Source organism: Mauremys mutica, chromosome 9 (assembly GCF_020497125.1).
Source record: "Mauremys mutica isolate MM-2020 ecotype Southern chromosome 9, ASM2049712v1, whole genome shotgun sequence".
Classification (NCBI taxonomy): Eukaryota; Metazoa; Chordata; order Testudines; family Geoemydidae; genus Mauremys; species Mauremys mutica.
Window position 1 is genome coordinate 26453259 of NC_059080.1, and position 20254 is coordinate 26473512.

Genomic DNA, 20254 nt, shown 5'->3' on the forward strand with positions numbered 1-20254 from the left:
TATTTTTTATACCATTAATGAATGGAGGGGGGACTGACTTTGTGTAACATCTGTGTGAAATTTCATTTATGTCATGTATCAACTTTGATAAACAACAGCACCCGCAGGTGCTAGATTTTGTGTCATTTATTTCCACTCTACCACAAAGTACACGATGGGTCCCTTTTCTCCATGACAAACCTTTTAAATTAGTTTGTCTTGAACAGGCAAAAATTACTCTCTAGTTTGCCTTCTGCAGCGTTCACAGATTGGAATAGTGAAATCAATCCAGAATGAATTACTTTAAGATGTTGTTTTCCGCTTCATTAATTTTTCCAAACCAGTTCCCTATTTTCCTTCTATAAAACCCTGCCAAAAACACATTTTTGGCAAATAGTTAAATAATTCACATAACAGACATCTGAAATAATTTGTTTTGCTAGCTCCAGACATTAGTGAAAAGCTGACATTTTTTGATCAACTGCAAACATGTTGTGATCCTTAATAATTTCCTGCCAGTTCAACAAGATGCCTCTTCCCCTACCTATTATAAAGAAAATGTCGGACACTTAACATAACTGGAGAAACAATGAAGAGACTGTGGTTCTCATGACTATAATTTGAATTCTAAAGCCAAGTTAACTGTGCAAAATGATATTGTTCAGATCATTGGAAAACTGGGTTTTTTCACTGTGTGAGAAAAACTTTTTATTACAGGGCAAAAATAACTGTGCAGTTAAAGGGCAGGCAACAAGCACTTTGATAGGAAAATTTCACGGTGTCTAAAGTTACTCTGTCAGGAGTCAATTCAGTAGAAAATATTTCTGGCATTGTGCAAGGCCATGAAAGGAAAAATCTTTTCACCATGGTGCAAAGCCAAGTCAGCTGTCTCTGCGTCTTGTGAATCGTGCAGATTTGAAATGCATATGGTATTCAATCAGTTGATGCTTTAGGCTGCTTGTGTCCTGATCCTCCCTACCCTGCAAACTCTAATTTCCAATAAAGTTCATTAGAGTTTTTTAGAGTTTGCAGTACTCAAATAAAACAGGTAGAACAATTTTCAGAGCCTCCTATATGACTGAGGAGCCAAAGTCCCATTTTCAAGTCTCTTAGGTGCTTAGAAGCCTATGTCCTATTGAAAGTCAATGGGATTTTGGCTCCTAGGTGCCTAAGGGCCAGATTTATTGAAGTATTTAGATGCCTGAAAATTCAGATTGGCACCTAGTGGGGTTTACAACAGCACCTAAGCAGGTTAGGCACCTAATTCCCATTGATTTCAGTGACTTCACTTCTTAAAGCCTCACTAGGTGCCTAACCGCATCTTTATGAAGCTAAAAACCATTGTAAATCTGGTACAAAAAGACTTTGGAAAATTAGAGGAAGGCCCCTTAGGGCCTTTTGAAATTTGTATCCAGATTCAGATTTATAGTGTAAAAATGGATTTGTCCTGACAGGGGCAATTGATCCGAAGAACAATCCATTGTCCTAACACTTACAGGTCCCAGAATTCTCAGCCTGAGAAGATTTGCATCTTCTGACCCTACCATCCGTGGCAAGGAACCTGCAACACTCAGGGGTTCTGGTTTGTAAAGACCACTGGACAATTTTCTCTAATGCAGTTTGTTGCACAGTGTCAAGTGTTCCCTAGGCTCCATTGTGTAAATTACTTGATACCTTGTCCAGATTTACCTCACATATGTTGCCCTTATCCCAGTGGAATACTCTTGTTTGGCATAAGCACAATATACTTGAAAGGTCATATTAACCACCATGCTATATTGATTCAAATAACCATATGCTTAGCTAATGTAAAGTGAATTATTTACAAAATACCTCTTTTGGGGTTAAAAAAAAAGTTAAAAATAGTTCCTTTTTCTCCAAAACATTAGCCTGCAGCATGAACGGTAACAAGCTTCTGATGTAGGCACAGGAAGATACAGAATATAATCACTCTGAAGCTATACATTTTCATAAACACAAAGCTGGCCCCACTGAAATCAATGAGTGTGATCCCCTTCTTAATTAGTGTTGTATATTGTCTTTTCATAATGTTTGTTTCTTCGCTTCAAGTACAATATCAGAGGCAAAACAGCTTTCAAAATGGAATTTGGGGACAGAGCAGAACTTGCTTCTAAAAATAATGGTGGTCATTTTGGGCCTGTCACTGAAAATTATTTGGTCTATATTAATTTGTGTTTCTACTGACTTAGGGCTAGAAAATACAAAACTCCTATTGACTTTAATGGGATAGGATTAGGGACTTATTTAGAAACTAGTGCCAATTACCAGAGCAATGTGTGGGTACCCTTCTGGATGAACTTGTAATCAAATTCCTGTAAACCTAACATTTGAGTTTCCTTTTTTATTTCATGTATTTGATAAATGATATTTTCTGAGATTTTTCACTTATTTTTATGCTGGCATAAGACGATATTAATTCTTTAAACTTATTCGGGATGCACAGTCTAGCAAAAAAAAGAAAAAAGGAAAAAACGGTATTTATTGATTTGATCTCAAGTATTACTTAGGAATTGGCTTTACTTCCCCGAAACAGCTATTTGTTTCTGTTATTTACAATGCAAGCGGGAAGGAGAGGTAAATTATGCCCTGCATTCAATTTTTCAAGTCACACAGAGTCTGATCCAAAGCCTATAGAAGTCAAAGGGAGCCATTAGTATTTGGATCAGACCCATCTGGCTTAAGTGGGACCTACGTAGTATGTAAGTCTCATGCTTGCCCTCTGCACAAGGGTGAATTTCACCCACAGAGAAAATGAAGAGAAGAAAGCCATGTATTTATGAATTTTTGTTCCTAATGTCAGTTTCCTTTGAGTTGTTGCCAGTCAAATCGAAATTAATAGTCCAGTAGGTAAAACCATCTTATTTCAGGATAGGAAGATAATGATTGATAGTATAATTATATATATATATGCTCAGTTGAAAAACATAAAAATATCAGAGAAGTCCTGTTGACAGGATTTATTGGTTGGTAGTCAGATCTGTCAGAGCCTCAGCTCTTGCCAACAGACTGTATTCTTCTGGTTTATTCTGTCTCTAAAATGTAAAATAAAGATGGGTAACTGATTAAAGACAAGTATAACTTAAAAAAATGGATCTGTCTTGAACTCCTCCAATTCTCGTAATAATTCTTGTGATGATAGCTTTGGAAAAAAATAAACATATCTTGGTTTCTTATTCCTTGCCAGTCCATTCTGGCTATTTTAAAGTTAGATTAGGGTGGGTTAGTGGAAAAAAATCTTTAGACTGGGAGAAATTCAAGCTGCTGTCATGCCAAAGCTTCAGAAAGTTGTAGTCTTTTAAAATGTGACTTAGACTATATTTCTGATTGAAGAGTTTACACTGTCTATATAGGTTTACCTGAATTGTCTGGTTTTTCATAAGGGGACTTTTCTTCATTATTTCAGAACTGAACTCTTATAATGAGTTTGGAACTGTCATATTGCTTCTTGGGCTGTTGAAATCATGTGTCTTGTATTAAAGCAGATTGTAGCATCAGATGTTCCAGATTCAGTGTGTAGGCACCTTCCTTGCTTTGGCATGATCTCAGTGAGAAAAATACCATGAGAAAAGAGCTTCTCAAATTCTATCCGAGTAATGAAATTTTGCAAGAACAATTAATGTGATCTTTTTCAGCAGGGCCGGCTCCAGGCCCCAGCACGCCAAGCGTGTGCTTGGGGCGGCATGCCGCGGGGGGTGCTCTGCCGGTCGCCGGGAGGGCGGCAGGCGGCTCCGGTGGACCTCCCGCAGGCGTGCCTGCGGAGGGTCCGCTGGTCCCGCGGCTCCGGTGGACCTCCCGCAGGTGTACCTGCGGAGGGTCTGCTGGTCCCGTGGCTCCGGTGGACCTCCCACAGGCATGCCTGCGGATGCTCCACCAGAGCCGCGGGACCAGCGGACCCTCCGCAGGCACGTCTGCAGGAGGTCCACTGGAGCCGCGGGACCGGCGACCGCCAGAGCGCCCCCCGCGGCGTGCTGCCGTGCTTGGGGCGGCGAAATTGCTAGAGCCGCCCCTGTTTTTCAGTACTGGACTGCTGAAATAGCAGAGAAAAACAGGACTGGATTCTGTCCCTATGTCATTTTGACACTTCATTGACTTCAGTGTAATTACTCCTGATTTGCCCCAGTGGGAAAGAGCAGAATCAGGCCCAAGAGGAAGAATCAGACCAAAGAGGGTGAAAGAAAGAGTGAGAGACAGTGAGATGAAGAGAGAGAGTAGAGGTGGCCAATGTTTTCAGAACTTGAAGTTTTTCATGCAAATTTGATTTTCAGTGAAAAAGAAAATCTGTAAAATTTTGCTGACAAGTTTTGCTAACTTTTTGAGTGGGGGATGGGATGAAGTCCAACCACTAACTAGCTAATGTTTTTAGATGGTCAAAAAACATTGTCAAGATTTTGAAGTTTTGACATTTCTTTAAATGTTGACATTTCAAAACACTAATGAAATTTTTTTAAAAACTCCCATTAACTGGGTTTTTGACAAGCTATACCAGAATGAGAGAGAAAGAGAGAGAGAACTGCATGCTCTCTCTGGGTTTGATCCAAAGCCCATTGACATCTTTCTACTGATGTCTGATCAGGCCCTCTTTATCAGAACGATGTAAATGGTATCAAATGTGAAACAATGTATTGGGATTAGGGCTGTCAAGCGATTAAAAACATTAATTGTGATTAATCGCACAAACAAGAATAGAATACCATTTATTTTAATATATTTGGAGGTTTTCTACATTTTCTTACATTGATTTCATTTACAAAACAGAATACAAAGTGTACAGTGCTCACTTTATATTTATTTTTTATTTCAAGTATTTGCACTGTAAAAAAACAAAAGAAATAGTATTTTTCAGTTCACCTAAATCAAGTACTGCTGTGCAATCTCTTATCATGAAAGTTGAACTTACAAATGTAGAATTATGTACCAAAAAACTGCATTCAAAAATAAAGCAATGTAAAATTTTAGAGCCTGGAAATCCACTTAGTCCTACTTATTGTTCAGTCAATTGCTTAGACGAAGAAGTTTGTTTATATTTGCAGGAGATAATGCTGCCCTCTTCTTGTTTACAATGTCATCTGAAAGTGAGAATAGGCATTCGTATGGCACCATTGTAATCAATGTTGCAAGATATTTACATGCCAGATGTGCTAAAGATTCAATGTCCCTTCATGCTTTAACCACCATTCCAGAATATATGCGTCAATGCTGATGATGGGTTTTGCTCAATAAAAATCCAAAGCAGAGCAGACCGACACAGGTTCATTTTCATCATCTGAGTCAGATGCCACCAGCAGAAGGCTGATTTTCTTTTTTGGTGGTTCGAGTTCTGTAGTTTCCGCATTGGAGTGTTGCTCTTTTAAGACTTCTGAAAGCATGCTCCACACCTCATCCCTCTCAGATTTTGGAATGCACTTCAGATTCTTAAACCTTGGGTCAATAGCTGTAGCTATCTTTAGAAATCTCACATTGGTACCTTCTTTGCATTTTGTCAAATCTGCAGTGGAAGTGTTCTTAAAATGAACACATGCTGGGTCATCATCCGAGTGCAAATATTTGTAATAAAAAATAATATACACTTTGATTTAATTTACAACACAGAATACAATATATATGAAAATGTAGAAAAACATCCAAAATATTTAAATAATTTCAATTGGAATTCTATTGTTTAACAGTGCAATTAAAACTGCAATTAATCACGATTAATTTTTTTAATTGCGATTAATTTTTTTGAGTTAATCGCGTGAGTTAATTGCGATTAGTCGACAGCCCTAATTGGGATACTTTACTATCAAGAACAGTGATCTCAATCATATAGCAATACAGCATATGTGCACTCTAGAGCAAGAATTTCTTTTCATCAGCATGATATAACTTGGTCCTTTGTTTATAGCATCCTCCTGGTAAATCTAAATTGCCTTTCATGGCTCTTGTTGCTTGCATAAGTATTTAATCACTTACATCGTAAATTCATGAGTCCTTTTGGAGAAACTTTTTTTTCACAGGTTGGTGCCAAACCATTTAAAGTAAATGGTTTAACAGCTGTGTCATATTATTTTAAAAGAAGGTGTGAATTATACTGTAAAATAAAATAAATTTGGAATCACCAACATGTAATGGTAAAAATTTTACATTAAACTTTGGGAATGTTAATTAATTATCAAAATGAATAACATTCTTCAAAGGGACTTATTGGCATGGCCCATTTTAACCTGAGGGGCATAAGGGTCTATGTTGACAGGCTCCATTGAACGATCAGGACCTAATAAATAAATGGTATGAAAATAAAGATTCCATAGCTTGGCTACTGTCTTGTCTGTCTTTCATCTTAAATGATTTCTGTCTTCTCTGTTTAAATGAATAAACTCTCATATCCATGTATTTCATGTAAATGAGCAATATAAGCAGTGCTGATGAGGATAGCTTTGTTTTAGTTTAAAACACTAACTCTTTTTAATAAAGTACTTAGTCCTGGACATATGAAAAAATTTATATACAGAAAGAGGGAAAAAAAGCCTTCCGGAGAAAATTAATTTCCTTCACCCTGCTCAAGTTTCAGAGGAAATTCCACGTTATCACTCTAGAGAGTATCCCACAAAAGAAAACAAGTAGAAAGAAATCTTTTTTTCCAATCATTAAAAAGAACCCAAATGCGGGGTTGCATTGTTTCCTCTGAATTGGAAAAGATTGACTACACATGCTGCTTGAGTGATTCACAATAAAAATGTACTTTTAACTCATGCCTTGGCCTGGATATGTGTAAACATAACCCCAAGAAAATTAGTTATAAAAGAAATTCACATAGGCGAGATCTCATTTTGCTTTTGATCTATAGAATTCTGGGTGTGATTACAATTGTGTAATGCATAATATGTTCTTCAACAGCAGTGATTTTAAGGCCCTGATCCTCATCCTATGGACATTTTGTCATTGAATTCAATGGCAGCAGGATTGAGCCCTCACAAAGTATAACATACTGGCAGCTCTGTTGTTCTAAAGCTCTTTACTTATCCACTGAAAATTTATACCACGAGTAATGGCTGTGCAATCTTCCTCACGTTGCTCCATCCATGTCTCAGCCCTGACCTGGATGGAACACATCTAGGGGAAAGATATTTACCATCAAATAGACTTCTTGAAAAGCCTTACTAGAAGAATATTGACCACGGGCAGGCCAAATCAGTGCAAACAACTCCATACAAAAACGACACCACAATAAAATTAATACTTGATCCTGAACTGACCACAGTAAGAAATTCAGAGCTGAGGCTGTTGAAAAGAACTCCATCCACACCTTAACCTGAAGACCTTTGCACAATGTCATGTAAGCACTGGGCAATGAAATCACTCACTGACCACAAGCAGTTGACCCTGTGATCTGTTAACTGATGACAATCACGCATTCTGAGGAATAAAAACAGCTTGAGCAGTCTCCCATCTACATGTAGTTTGACTAGCCATTATGGGAACAGTCCAGCCAAAAAAAAAAAGTCCAAATTTTACAATGCTCAGTAACGTTCCACACCAAATATAAAAGGAACCATCTCATTTAAGCCTAAAGCTGCAGGAATGGCAGACTGTTCTGGTTAGCTTTTTGCAACAATATATTCCTCCATTATTCCAAAACAGACAAATTCAATCCCTACCCCATCTAACCAGCACAGAGCACAGGCAAGTCTTAAATTCTTTCTGACAGCTCTAATCGGCACTTCTCCCTGTTTGAAGGACACAGATACAGAACTTGTATCAAAAGTACATACAAAACCAAGGAACACAGTTTTATTTTTGCTACACGTTCTCTCTCTAGGCTTGTACCTAGGCACACACATATTGAAGCATGGACATGGACAAAATAACTCACGGGGCATCAGTCTGTTTAGACCCTTGCAATATGCAGGCATGAAGGGGAAAGTAGGGACTTAGACACTGATGCTGCAAAGAAATTATTTTTTTAATGAGCATTAAAAGCTACAGGGCAACACGTGCTTGCAGAAAGCTGGTTCAGTTCATGCTGAAGTGTTTAGAGGCATGTAAAATAACACTGGATATTTGACACAGTTCATCATGTCAATCAGCACTGTGTGACCTGGGAAGTACTGAGTAGCTCTTCAGTGTGATGCAGTTGTGGTTTTTTTAACATACTGTATTGTGTCAGTCCCTGTTCTGAAGCAGATGAGACAGTACTGATCATAATTATTTCAGCAGCTTACAAAAGGAGTTGCTGCACATATGTAGTAGCTACTTCTTATATGGGATAGGAATGGAAATATTGAGCCAAATTCATCCTTGTTGTAAGCTTGTTGAAGCCAATAGAGTTAGACTAGGGATGTATTTGGCTTCTTGCCTCTCCCTGAGCAATCACTGCCTTCCGTGTGCACATAAAACTCCCAGTGAAGTCAGTGGGGAGTGCAGGACCAGGACCCATATGTGCTTTTCTTTCTGCAATCTGGAGCCAGTCAAAAGACCGCATCATGCTTCTGCTCCCAGAAAGCTTTGAACTGTTACCATTGACTTCCCTGGAAGTAGGATAGGAGCCCCTATCTCTGTGACGGCTGTTTCTCAGAGTCACTTTAGAGTCTAATGTTTGGCTGATTAAATGAATTGTATTTGCATTATTTGCTGTTTAATGTTGCATGCATGACGGTGCATAGGATATGGGTGTGTGCAGTCTGTGTGGGTGGGTATTTGTGTTTGACTTGAGCAGGGGGTTTCTGGAGCTGTTCCTCATTACTGATGAAAGTGAAGTAATTACTGTAGGAAACACACATCTTTCTGGGCAGCTCGTAAGTTACCATTGCCTTTGGGCACATGACTATTTGCATACTCCCATTCTCCAGGGGTTATTTTGGTGTTCAAGGAAGATGGGTTTTCTACATAGAGTCTGCAAATAAGTAACACCCACTGACTGACTTGTTGAATTTTCACGCATTAGCCCCATAAAAATACAATATTCTATATACCATACAAAGTATACAGTGTGCCGATGGCATGCATTGTAATTAAGGGTTAACAACACTTGCAAAATGAACTGAATGAGTAAAACATCCTCCTCCTATTTCTTAGTAAGGAACATAAACACAGACATGAAATAATTTGAGTATTTTGTAGTAATTGAACTCATCAGCAGTATTGCTTTGTGGATGGAGGACTGGATTGGGAGTTAGGAGACCTGGGTTTGCATCCCAGCTATGCCCCTGGCTTTCTGTTGATTTTGGGCACGTCACTTCACTGCTTGGTGCCTCAGTTTCCCCATATGTAAAATGGGGATAATGGTACTGACTTCCTTGGTAAAGCACTTTGAGAACTGCTGATGGAAAGCTCTATAAGACCTAGGTATATATTTATTAATTATTATTTATTATCTGTACAAAGAAGGAGGCTGTGACACAGAGGCCAACTGGTGCCGGCTGGCAAAGAGTTCACTGCTCTGTTCGCAAGCCCAACAGGCCTGACAAACTCACTACATCTAGCATGTTCTTTCATGTTATTTATCGATATTGTCTTGTAAGGTGTCAAAGGAAAGCTGGAGTCATGCTGGTCATTAATAGCATTATGAAATGTATGTACTGATGATAGTTAAAGAATTATGTGTACCTACTAAAATATGTTTGAAACAGTGTAACAAGACAGAGTTGACAACCAGGTTTTCTCACAGACCAAGCATGACTATTCACCTATCCCTGGCTCTCCTGTACATTAAGCATTGTAAGCCAAACACAATGGGAGCTACATTTGCATTCCAAGTCAACATGATGATGTGAACATGGGGGTCAGCACCGCGGAGAACAAAGGGTGTTTCAAATGCTTACTGGACTATAACTGGAGCACAAGTCAGACATTTGTGGCTGTCTATCACTGAGGGAGCAAAAAGACAGTGTTTTTTGCATCTATGAATGATGGAGCCCAGCCACGTAAATTGGTGATGCTTGGAAAGATTGCCTTAGGTGAGAAACTCTTTTAGACGAGGATTTTAACTCATAATAATGCAAGGTCACTTTAGCCTTTAATAAGTGGGTTATACTTTTGTTTTATGTGTAACCATTTCTGTTTCCATTATCCAAACTCAGTATTTCTTAAATCTTAATCTAGGTTAATAAAATTATGATTATTTCGCTATAATAATATCTTAGTGCAGTGGTTTTATAAAGGACGTGATCGTGAGTTGTACCAGTCGAGCTATGTGTACTGTTTCTTTGTGGACAGCTTAGCTAGTAATATCTGTGCGTATCCAGTGGTTAAGGGCTGGACTCTACAGGGGGATACTTCTGAGGACCTCAGGGAGTGGGGTTTACCTAATGTTACCCTGCAAAGTAAAGTAAGGGCTGGAGAGCCCTGAGGAGCTTGTTTGGGTGGCTTACAGACTGAGAATGTTAGGGAGCTGACATCCAGTTTAGCAGCAGCAAGTCACTCTCTCGCTGAGGCAGGGTGGGAGAATGGTGTGGTAACAGGGTGACTCACAGTCCTGGGCACCCTGAGAAAGTGTCACAAAAGCATTTTGAGATTTTGGAATATGGCTTTGTTCTGAATAGGAATGGAAATTAAAAATGTCAAAATTCTCTCTGAAGGAAAAATCTGAACAAAAATGGGTTTGGGTCATTCTAAATGTTTCATTTTTCCAAAATCCAAATGTTCGGTTATGTTATGGTTTTGATTTTTTTTAAATATTGTATTATACTAGAAAATAAATGAATTTCAAAATCAAAAGTTGCTTTAAAATGAAAAAAAATGAACTATTTCATTCAGAACTCACCAAAATGAAATCTTTTAACACTGTCAGAACGTTTTGTCTGTTTTTCTTCTAAAATAAAATTCCAGTGCAATTGCCCCAATTTCATGAAGCATTTCAATTTTAACAGAACCACATGTTCTCAGGGAATATCTAATATCTCATCTAATAGCTAATAACCATCTAAGGTTCTCTGAGCAGCTCTAATATTTACTCTATAAGCTGCTGAACATCTGATTTCATTAGGGTGCAGTGTACTTTACTTCCACATTAGTAGGTCAGTGTTCATCTGCTATTTCAGAGTTTCCGTTATTTCCCTACTAGCCTTTATTTGTTGCCAGATCATTATACATATTTATAGCACTATAAATGTATATTAAAATAGCCTCACGAGTCTAAAACTAAACGCTAAAAAGCAAGAACAATTCATCAGTCAGCCCAAAGCCTCCACCATAACCCAGCCTATCATTAACAGGCCTCACTGAGGTGCCCTTGTATACTCTACAACATGTGTTGGAGTAAGTTAAGTGGCATACCAGGGTGAGGCAGGAATGGAATATTAGCCATTACTATGAATTTCCTTCCTTTTGTGGGTTTAAATCAGATCATTAGCATTATTTGCACATACTTGGAGAGTTTTATTTCCTTTAAATTTGGGGAGGTTTTTTGGTCACAATAAAATTAAAAGAGAAAACAAAGGGAGGCAGAAAGGAGAAAGCTCCTAACACTTTGAGAACGTACATCATAGAACGCAATAGTCACTATCGTCTGTCATTTAAGGCCCAGATTCAGGAAAGTATTTCAGCACATGCTTTAAATCCGTGTAATCCATGTATGCTATTCAAGAGAGCACATAAGCACATGCTCAAGTCCCATTGACGTCAATAGGATTTAAGCTGTTGCTTTGTATTAAGCACATGTTAAGTCCTCTCCTGCATAGGGATACTTTCCTGAACTGGGGTCTAAGAACATAAACACTGTAGTTATAGAGAGCCTGGGGCCTGATCCTGCACTTTCTATGCTCATGATATTCCTATTGACTTCACAGGGAATTTTGGCTGCATGTGGATTGCAGGATTGGGCCCTGATGTATAAAGGTGAAGTTTTCAAATGTATTGTTTGCCAACTTCCAACAGCTCCTTCAGACTCTTCACAATACAGTATTTTGATGGATGTTGAAATATCAGCCCTGCTTGTACCTACATGGTACCCCCAGCTAATCAGAAGTTGTTACCTGCCTTGCCCAGTCCCCTAATTAACATATGGGCTCAGAGATCACTATTCAGACAAGCTATTTCAAACTGACCAGCTCCCGGTGAAATGGGTTCGGTCTCCGAGCATTCAGCACCATTTCAACGGCTGGAAGAAGCTCCTCCCTTTAACTATAAAATGGAGGAAAGAAGAGTGATTCTGGATTCAGCTGCTTAAATCTTGCTTTTAGAATTACATTGGATACAAGTGAAGAGAGGAGCTTGCATCTCTGTTTGATATCTGTAAAAGGAATAGCAAATTAGCCACCTGTTTGCTGAGTACCCACATATTGTATGCATCAACCGAACACATTTGGTTGACAGTTGAGAAGATATCAGCATTGTAATGGTTAACTGCAAAGCTTTCATTAGTGCAGTAGTATAGGTCTTTTGATCACTACTCTCAATCAATGATCCCCTTTTCTCATAGAAAACACTGAAGCAGGATTATTTTCTCTCTTTGAAAATTTAAATCCAACCACTTCTTTTTTGTAGTGTATTTTTAATTTGTTGTTTCATGAAATGGTGGTACCCTGTTGATGAAATTCAAACATGAAGGGAGCTATAAGGCAACATCCATCCTGCAGCAAGTCTATTGCAACTAATGGATTTGCATCAAGAATGAATTTGGCCCATTTAATTTGCTTAAAGGTGATTTTCATTAGGGCTCTGATATGAAGTGAATGAGCAAACGATGCAGTTTGGAGGACAGTTAATCAATGAGTCAGTGGCCTGTTTTTCAGAGGTGCTGAGCAACTGCAGGTGCCATTGACTTCTCTGAGAGTTGTGGTCCTCAGCACCTTTGGCAATCAAGCCACGGCTACGTAACTATTTCCTGTGCAGGGAATACATTACTCTTGACAAATGCTCAATGATCATTTATTTAATTACTTTTAAAAAATGACAAAATAACAAAACCAAAAAAAAAAAACCCAACAACCCAGCAATTTAACTTTGTATAAAGGACTCTTTTCAAAAGAGAGTGCAAGTTTGATAATCTATAAATCTTGGGGGGCCACAAATTAAGCAGGGCAATTAGTGCTGACTTCATGACATCATGCACTCCAAGATCTTGTCAAATGCTGAACTCAACATAGAAGTACATACTATTCTGACTAATAAGCCTGTTCATGTTTGAGTACCACGAGGTCATCCTAGTATTTTTCTGGAGTCAATATGGTGACAGGATCCTCTGCAAGAAGCAGGGACTCACTAATCTGTAGTCATCTGATGCCTCATTCCATTTGAAGATACTTACACGGAGTGTTATATCATTTGTTATTAAATCCATCATATGCTCCAAAAACGAATCTCATTTCATGCATCCGTTTGTTTGGGCATAGTGTGCCACAGAACATATGGGCCTCGTTTGAAACTCCTCCAAATCATAGAGGTCCATGTGCAACTGATAAAGGCCAATTTAGTGGGGGGGGAGGGGAAGAGTGATCTCTAGTCAAATCCAAGAAGGACGCCCTATATGTTTTCTAAGTGCTAAACCCAAGGGAAATTACTTCATCAAAACCTGATCCAGACCACAGTAATGAAGACTATGATGTAGCCAGTGTTCAACCATGTTGACTTTATAGTACTGGAATTAATCCATCTGCATTGCAGCTCAGTGAAATCATTTCCAGGCCATAGTGTCTCTGAGGCTGACTTCATCTTTTCAGGCCCAGATGCTGAACCCACATAGCCAGGGGAATGACTGATAGAACTGAAATGCTGTTAATGTTTTCACAATGACAGCTGTCTGCTTTGATGGGCCCCTGTCAAATTTTTATTAAGAAGATCATAACCCTGAGAGGTTTTCAGTGGCAATTTGCAGCTCTATCTATGGATCTGGTCTGTACTCTCTGTATAGTACCACAGATCATCTTTGGGAGTTAGCCATTCCAGAATTTTGCTAACCAACTCTGATTACTTTTTTTGGAGCTGAACTTTTCCTACAGCTGGAGACAGGAGAATGCACTGTTGTGTTCTTCATTCTGGAGATTACTTAATTTAACCTTTCGTTAAAAAATCCATGATAATCCTCCTGTGACCTGGGGGCTAGTGGGTTTCTCAGGGTGTAAATTAAATGTAATGCTATCACAGCTTGTGTATCTATAGCTCTTCTTTAAAAAATGTCATAAATGTATGCAGCTTTTCTTTAATGTGTGGCATGCCCGTATTTAGAATAAACATTGCACAGCATAATGATGTTGTTATAAACTAATTTTAGGCATTGACTTCTGTTGTCCAAATTGAAACTTAGCTGTTTTTCTGCAATAAAAATGTGTTTTTCCACTGGAAAATTAAAGCTACCCAACGCTATGAACTTTAGTGAACCTTCCATAACCTCATTCTAGATACATTTCTTAACCTCCGGAGGCTCCAAAGAAAAACTAAACTAAACCTTAATGAGAAAAGGAGTTACTTTCAATGTTATATCTTTTTAACTGCTTATATTTCTATAGTGAAAAAAGACACACATTAACCATTTTCATAGCCCTTTTAACTATCCATTTAGTTTCCTCTCGATTTTATTCTTTGTTACTAGCATGACTTAAGTGTAAATATAAATATCTGGATTTCACTTGGATGATTGATAAACAGCACAAATACTGCATATTTTTATGAAAATGAAGGACTTGTATACATTGAAAAATCACAGCACATAAAAAAATCCAGTTGTATGTCAATTATCTCACAGCCATGAGAAATTCTTGTTCTGATTTGTTTGGGGCTTGTTTCTCTAAATAAAACTAAAAGTCAAAGAGCTAGATTGTCATCTCAGTGAAAGCACTGGAAATCCATCGAAATCTGGCTCATTGACTCCAGTGAGAGTTTCATGGATATATCGGAGGTTATAATGGCTGAATATATGCACAGTCTCTCCCAGCAATTATCTCTACTCGTGACAATTTTCTATCAGCTGGTGTATTGAGGAATTATTCATGGCAACCTCTGCAACCGCTGAGAAGTATAAAGTTTCACCTGTAAGTCTAGTGTGTTGCTGATCCATGAAGTCTTGCAATTTCAGTGTTTTTTCGCTCATAGACACCCCCAGAGCTGTTTAAACTGTCTATGAAAATAGAATTGTAAAGTTTCTAAGGCCATTTATCAAAATTGAAAACATTCCTTATATTATCATGTTCATTTATATTAGTCATCTTAACTGGTGCAAAATGCAGATGTATACAATAAATGTGACTTTCACCCCTTCAAAAAGATATATTTCTCAAAGGAGAAACAATTCTGAGAAACAATACAAAAAGCGAGTAAATCTAGAAAGGGATTTATCTGGCCTATATTTTTGTACCATGCTTTCTACCATCTTATCTAAACCATGCGATGTCATTTAATTACGTTTGTTTAATTTATTTCTATAAAAAATGCATGTGGGGTTAGTAAACATAATTAAAAAGAAATTGTTAAGCAGTGTGATACAGCTATAATTTGACTTAAAGTATTGGATGATCCCAACATTATAAATGTAACCAGATAAGCCTTTTTTTCTTTTATAAAGATATAAATAAAATCCTGATAATCATTAAATACTTCTTGGTTTAGAGCAGGTTTTGGGAATTGAGAAGAATGTGAAGACTTTTTTCTCCTGTTCTGCCATCCAAGCCTTTGCTCAAGTGGAGTAAGAAGTATTTTATGTTCAAAATAAACCACTTTACTCCTCAAGTAGTCCCACTGATTTCCGAGGAGAATGGTCCTACTCATTATGAGTAAGGGTAGCAGAATCTATTAAGAGAACCTGTTTCTTGTATTATTAATGATGTGTTAGGGAGCCCAGAGCCTTGGATAGGATATCTTTTTAAATTGTTTAAATCTAAATATATAAATAAATGTCTCCTTTAGAGTTTAACAGATTGTAGAAAAAAATATTGAACTATTAATTGTTTAAAATATGACTCATGGTGCTGGTTATATACCCATCAGCAATAGGCAGATCTAAAGATGATGGCCCAAATCCTCAAAGGTGTTTCGGTACCTAATTTCCATTGATTTCAATTATCACAGGGGTAGCCGTGTTAGTCTGGATCTGTAAAAGCAGCAAAGAATCCTGTGGCACCTTATAGACTAAACTAACTAACTAAACTCCACAAATAGCAGGGAGTGAAATGTGAGTATTTTATTCACAAATATATTTCAAATCCATTTTTCCACTAAAGAAAGTAGAGAGCAACAGATTTTCCTTATTCATTTTCTATTGAATTTTTATAGATGTATTTTATTGTTCTGATAAATTATAGAAAATTCACAGGTAGGCCTTCTTGTACATATATTTTCTATATTCCACTGGAATATGGATTCACTCTGTGTAACATGGCTACAGTCCATGCTATAATACTTAGAGGATAACAGGTTTTCAGACCTGTTACTTCAAAACTCCAGCTGTGTGGAATGGATAATATAAAACATATTGAGCTAGTACCTTGTGTAATAGGCCTCATATCACTGTTTATTCTCCTCAGCTCAGGAATTGGTGGGAACTGTGGAAATGATATATTTGATTATATATTCTTAACACAATGCAAGGGGCGTTAGCCATATATATCTAATTTAGCACTAGAGGGAGTCATATGGCTTAATGCCCTATACAACAAGCTGTGAATATAGCACAGCGCCTCAAAAATGGAGGCTGCATCTTCTTTTGATTGTGCAAAAAATGTTAAATTGTTTTCCATTTACCAATATTCTCCGGAGTTCTAGGATGTGAGAGGAAAAGACAAAAGTGAAAGCCAACAGGCATCATAATTTTCAAGCAAAGAAACTCCTCTTTAAAGCATCTTGCCACTATGATTAACAATCACTGTACAAATAATCAAATGGTGATTATGATGTTTGAGAGTTATAGCCTCTGTTGCATTCCCTGTTTTGTGATTCAACAGTCTGCAAAGTAAGTGGGCAGGGTCAGGTGATTTATGTTTAAAAAAAATAAAATCAAAAAACAAAAAGCCTGTTCAAGAAAGTACAATAAAACACTCAAAGTTCTCTTCCTTTCAATGGCAAAGTAAAACTGCAACTGCAAGCTATTCTGGGGCTTGAGTGACTTATTTAATTTTCAATTTTTTAGATAGTTCCCAAAGGTCATGAATTAAACGAAGGATATCAAAGAAACTCAGACCATATATATTTATCATTCATAGATGCTGGGCTCCATCATATTTTTCAGTGGAACTAGAGTAATTACATTAGCCCATATGTGGAAGTGCTCTTAAGTTTATGGAATGAAAAATAATAGAAGTGAACAAATATAGCAACTTTAAGGGGGGATCCAGGAAAATAAACTCCCATCTTCTCTTATGGTAGATCATAGAAAATGTCCTCTCTATTGCACAAGACAATTGTTATCTGCTGTGGGGTTATGAGATTTCTAACATGAAATTAACATAAGGCCCACACTAAGATCTAGATCTGCTCATATATGTGCACATGCACAATTAAAGTTAAGCATCCACCTAAGTATGTGCAGGGGCAGGGTCGAAGAGCCTGATCCGAAGCTCTTTGAAGTCAATGGGAGTCTTCCATTCACTGGCCAGTGCTTTGGCTCAGACCTTAAAGCAGCACCATGGATTCTCCTCAGGGGCGGCTCTAGCGATTTTGCCGCCCCAAGCACGGCGGCATGCCGCGGGGGGCACTCTGCCGGTCGCTGGTCCCGCGGCTCCGGTGGACCTCCCGCAGACGTGCCTGCGGAGGGTCCGCTGGTCCCGCGGCTCCGGTGGACCTCCCGCAGGCGACCCTGCGGATGCTCCACCAAAGCCGCGGGACCAGCAGACCCTCCGCAGGCACGTCTGCGGGAGGTCCACCGGAGCCGCCTGCCGCCCTCCCGGGGACCGTCAGAGCGCCCCCCGCGGCATGCCGCCCCAAGCACGCGCTTGGCGTGCTGGGGTCTGGAGCCGCCCCTGATTCTCCTTGTACTCTGCTGCTAAGCATACTTACATTTAAATTGTGGTTCTTTGTATCTGAAGGACTCCTGAAGCCCTATAACACAAATATGACAAGTTCCAGGAACACTTGTTTAAAATTATATGGAATATTTTATGTTCTGGGATGGAGTATATTTTTAAAAGATTTTTTGTATGAATAACATAGATGTCTTGGCAAATTAGAAAATGTCCCATTGACGTTCCATTGACTTCATTATTGTCAAACAGCAGGTCCTGCACTAATGTTCTCAGTGTGTTGCTGTTTGATTTAATGCTACACTCAGCCCTAAAACTTCAAACTTAAGAATGCTAATGAATTACCAATAATATTGAACAGTAAACTGTTCTCCAGGTTCCTTATAGTCTATTTCTGTACACACGGGGGATATTTACTCCAGATTTGAGCACCACTGAAAGTTAATATCATCCACAAATACAACCATATGTGTAATAAATACACAACCTTTTGATGGATAAAACTTGTTGGAAATCCAAAATCAGACTCCACTGCTAGTTCCTTAAATCTAGGGTAAGAGGTATTAGCATTATAACTCAGGCCTCCAGCCAAAACCGGTACTGTAGGTTATAGATAAAGGCAGATGCAATATAGGGTCTGATCTTAGAAGTGCTGGGTATCTGCTACTCCCAGGCCCATAGATAGTACCTAAAGTTGCATAGGTTATGGATATTATAGGGCCCCCCAATCAACAATTCTATTACCACCTGACAAATCTAGTCAAGAGTATCATATCCTTATATTGCATCCTACATAAATAAATACTGTCTGCAGTGTTGTCCTAGCAGATGAGAGAGACAAGTGGGGGAGGTAATCACTTTTACTGGACCAGCTTCTGTTGGCAGAAGAGACAGAGTAATAAATTCTGTAACAGGACATGATGAAGCACATCGATCCTTATATATATATATATAATACATATGGAGAGAGAGTTCCCCAGGATCTATTTCCTTTCCTTCAACTCCTCCCATCCTGAATCATGACTATGTGTCCTTCCAGCCAGGAAAGGCAGGAGAAGGCTTCCTGCAGAGTCTTTCAAGGCCATGACTGGCATGGCTAAAGGGGGCTGCTTTAAATTTAAAATACAAAAGTTACTGCTCTCAAGATGTTTGCTCTTGTATCTACATATTTAATCTCTCTTAGTCATTCGGGTGACCTGGAAAAAGACAGCTACAAACCAATTAAATACTTTCCCATGTAAATAATAGCTGTAGCTGCCTCAGAGATGTAAGACCTAGGTGATCACCTATGGCCTGGGAGAGTGTGAACTGGTGGTGAAGCATCCTTGAGACAATCTCTTTGTTAAGATGGGACCCAGGGTGTGAAAAAGCTTGAGAATCCTTGCTCTGTGTAACTTAAACCTGCTGAAGCTTGCAGTTATCCACCACCCAGGAAAACAAAGGAGAGGAAGCAGCAAAGAATCCTGTGGCACCTTATAGACTAACAGACGTTTTGCAGCATGAGCTTTCGTGGGTGAATACCCACTTCTTCGGATGCAAGTATTCACCCACGAAAGCTCATGCTGCAAAACGTCTGTTAGTCTATAAGGTGCCACAGGATTCTTTGCTGCTTCTACAGAACCAGACTAACACGGCTACCCCTCTGATAAAGGAGAGGAAGTTTCCCTGAGAAGGGAACTATTTCTCACAATCAGATTCCTAGGTAAATGGCAATGTGGAAGCAACTTCTATCTAGCTGCATCTCAGCTATTTCCTCATAGTGCTCAACAAGAGAATGCACTGACTCTCACTGAGTCTGGGACTAGAACTCTGCAGCTAGATTGAGTGCTGCACAGCAGTGCCCTGTCAGAGTCAGCTAACCCCAGAGGTGCAACTCACTTCAGACATTTTCTCTCTTACCTTGTTTTTACATTACCCAAGGATAGAGCTTGTTTTCCAAAGTAAAGCCCCTGCTAATGTTACTGGCATTTGAATTTATGGCCACTGAAGGTGTTGAACTACCAGACCAGATGGTTATTTGCTAATTTGGGGGGGTTGGAATGGTTTTTAAATCTGAGCAAAATTGTGCATATTTATGAACTAGAAAAAGCCATAAATTTCACTGGTCCTTATATTAAATCATTGCATGTTTCTCTTTGTTCCTTATTGAAAAAGATCATTTGATTTTTTTGCTGTATAATTTACAGTCCATGCTGTATAAATCCACTGCATAAGTTACAGAACAGCCAGAAGGAAACTTTGGAAATTGAGCTAATACCATGGAGACAGATTTTCCTGTACTATGATCTGAAATTACACATGAAAGTTCAATCTTGTTGACCATTACAGCTAAAGTTGAGTTTCTTTTATTATGGCAGCTCTGACTGTAGAGTGACAGAGTTTGCAGGAAT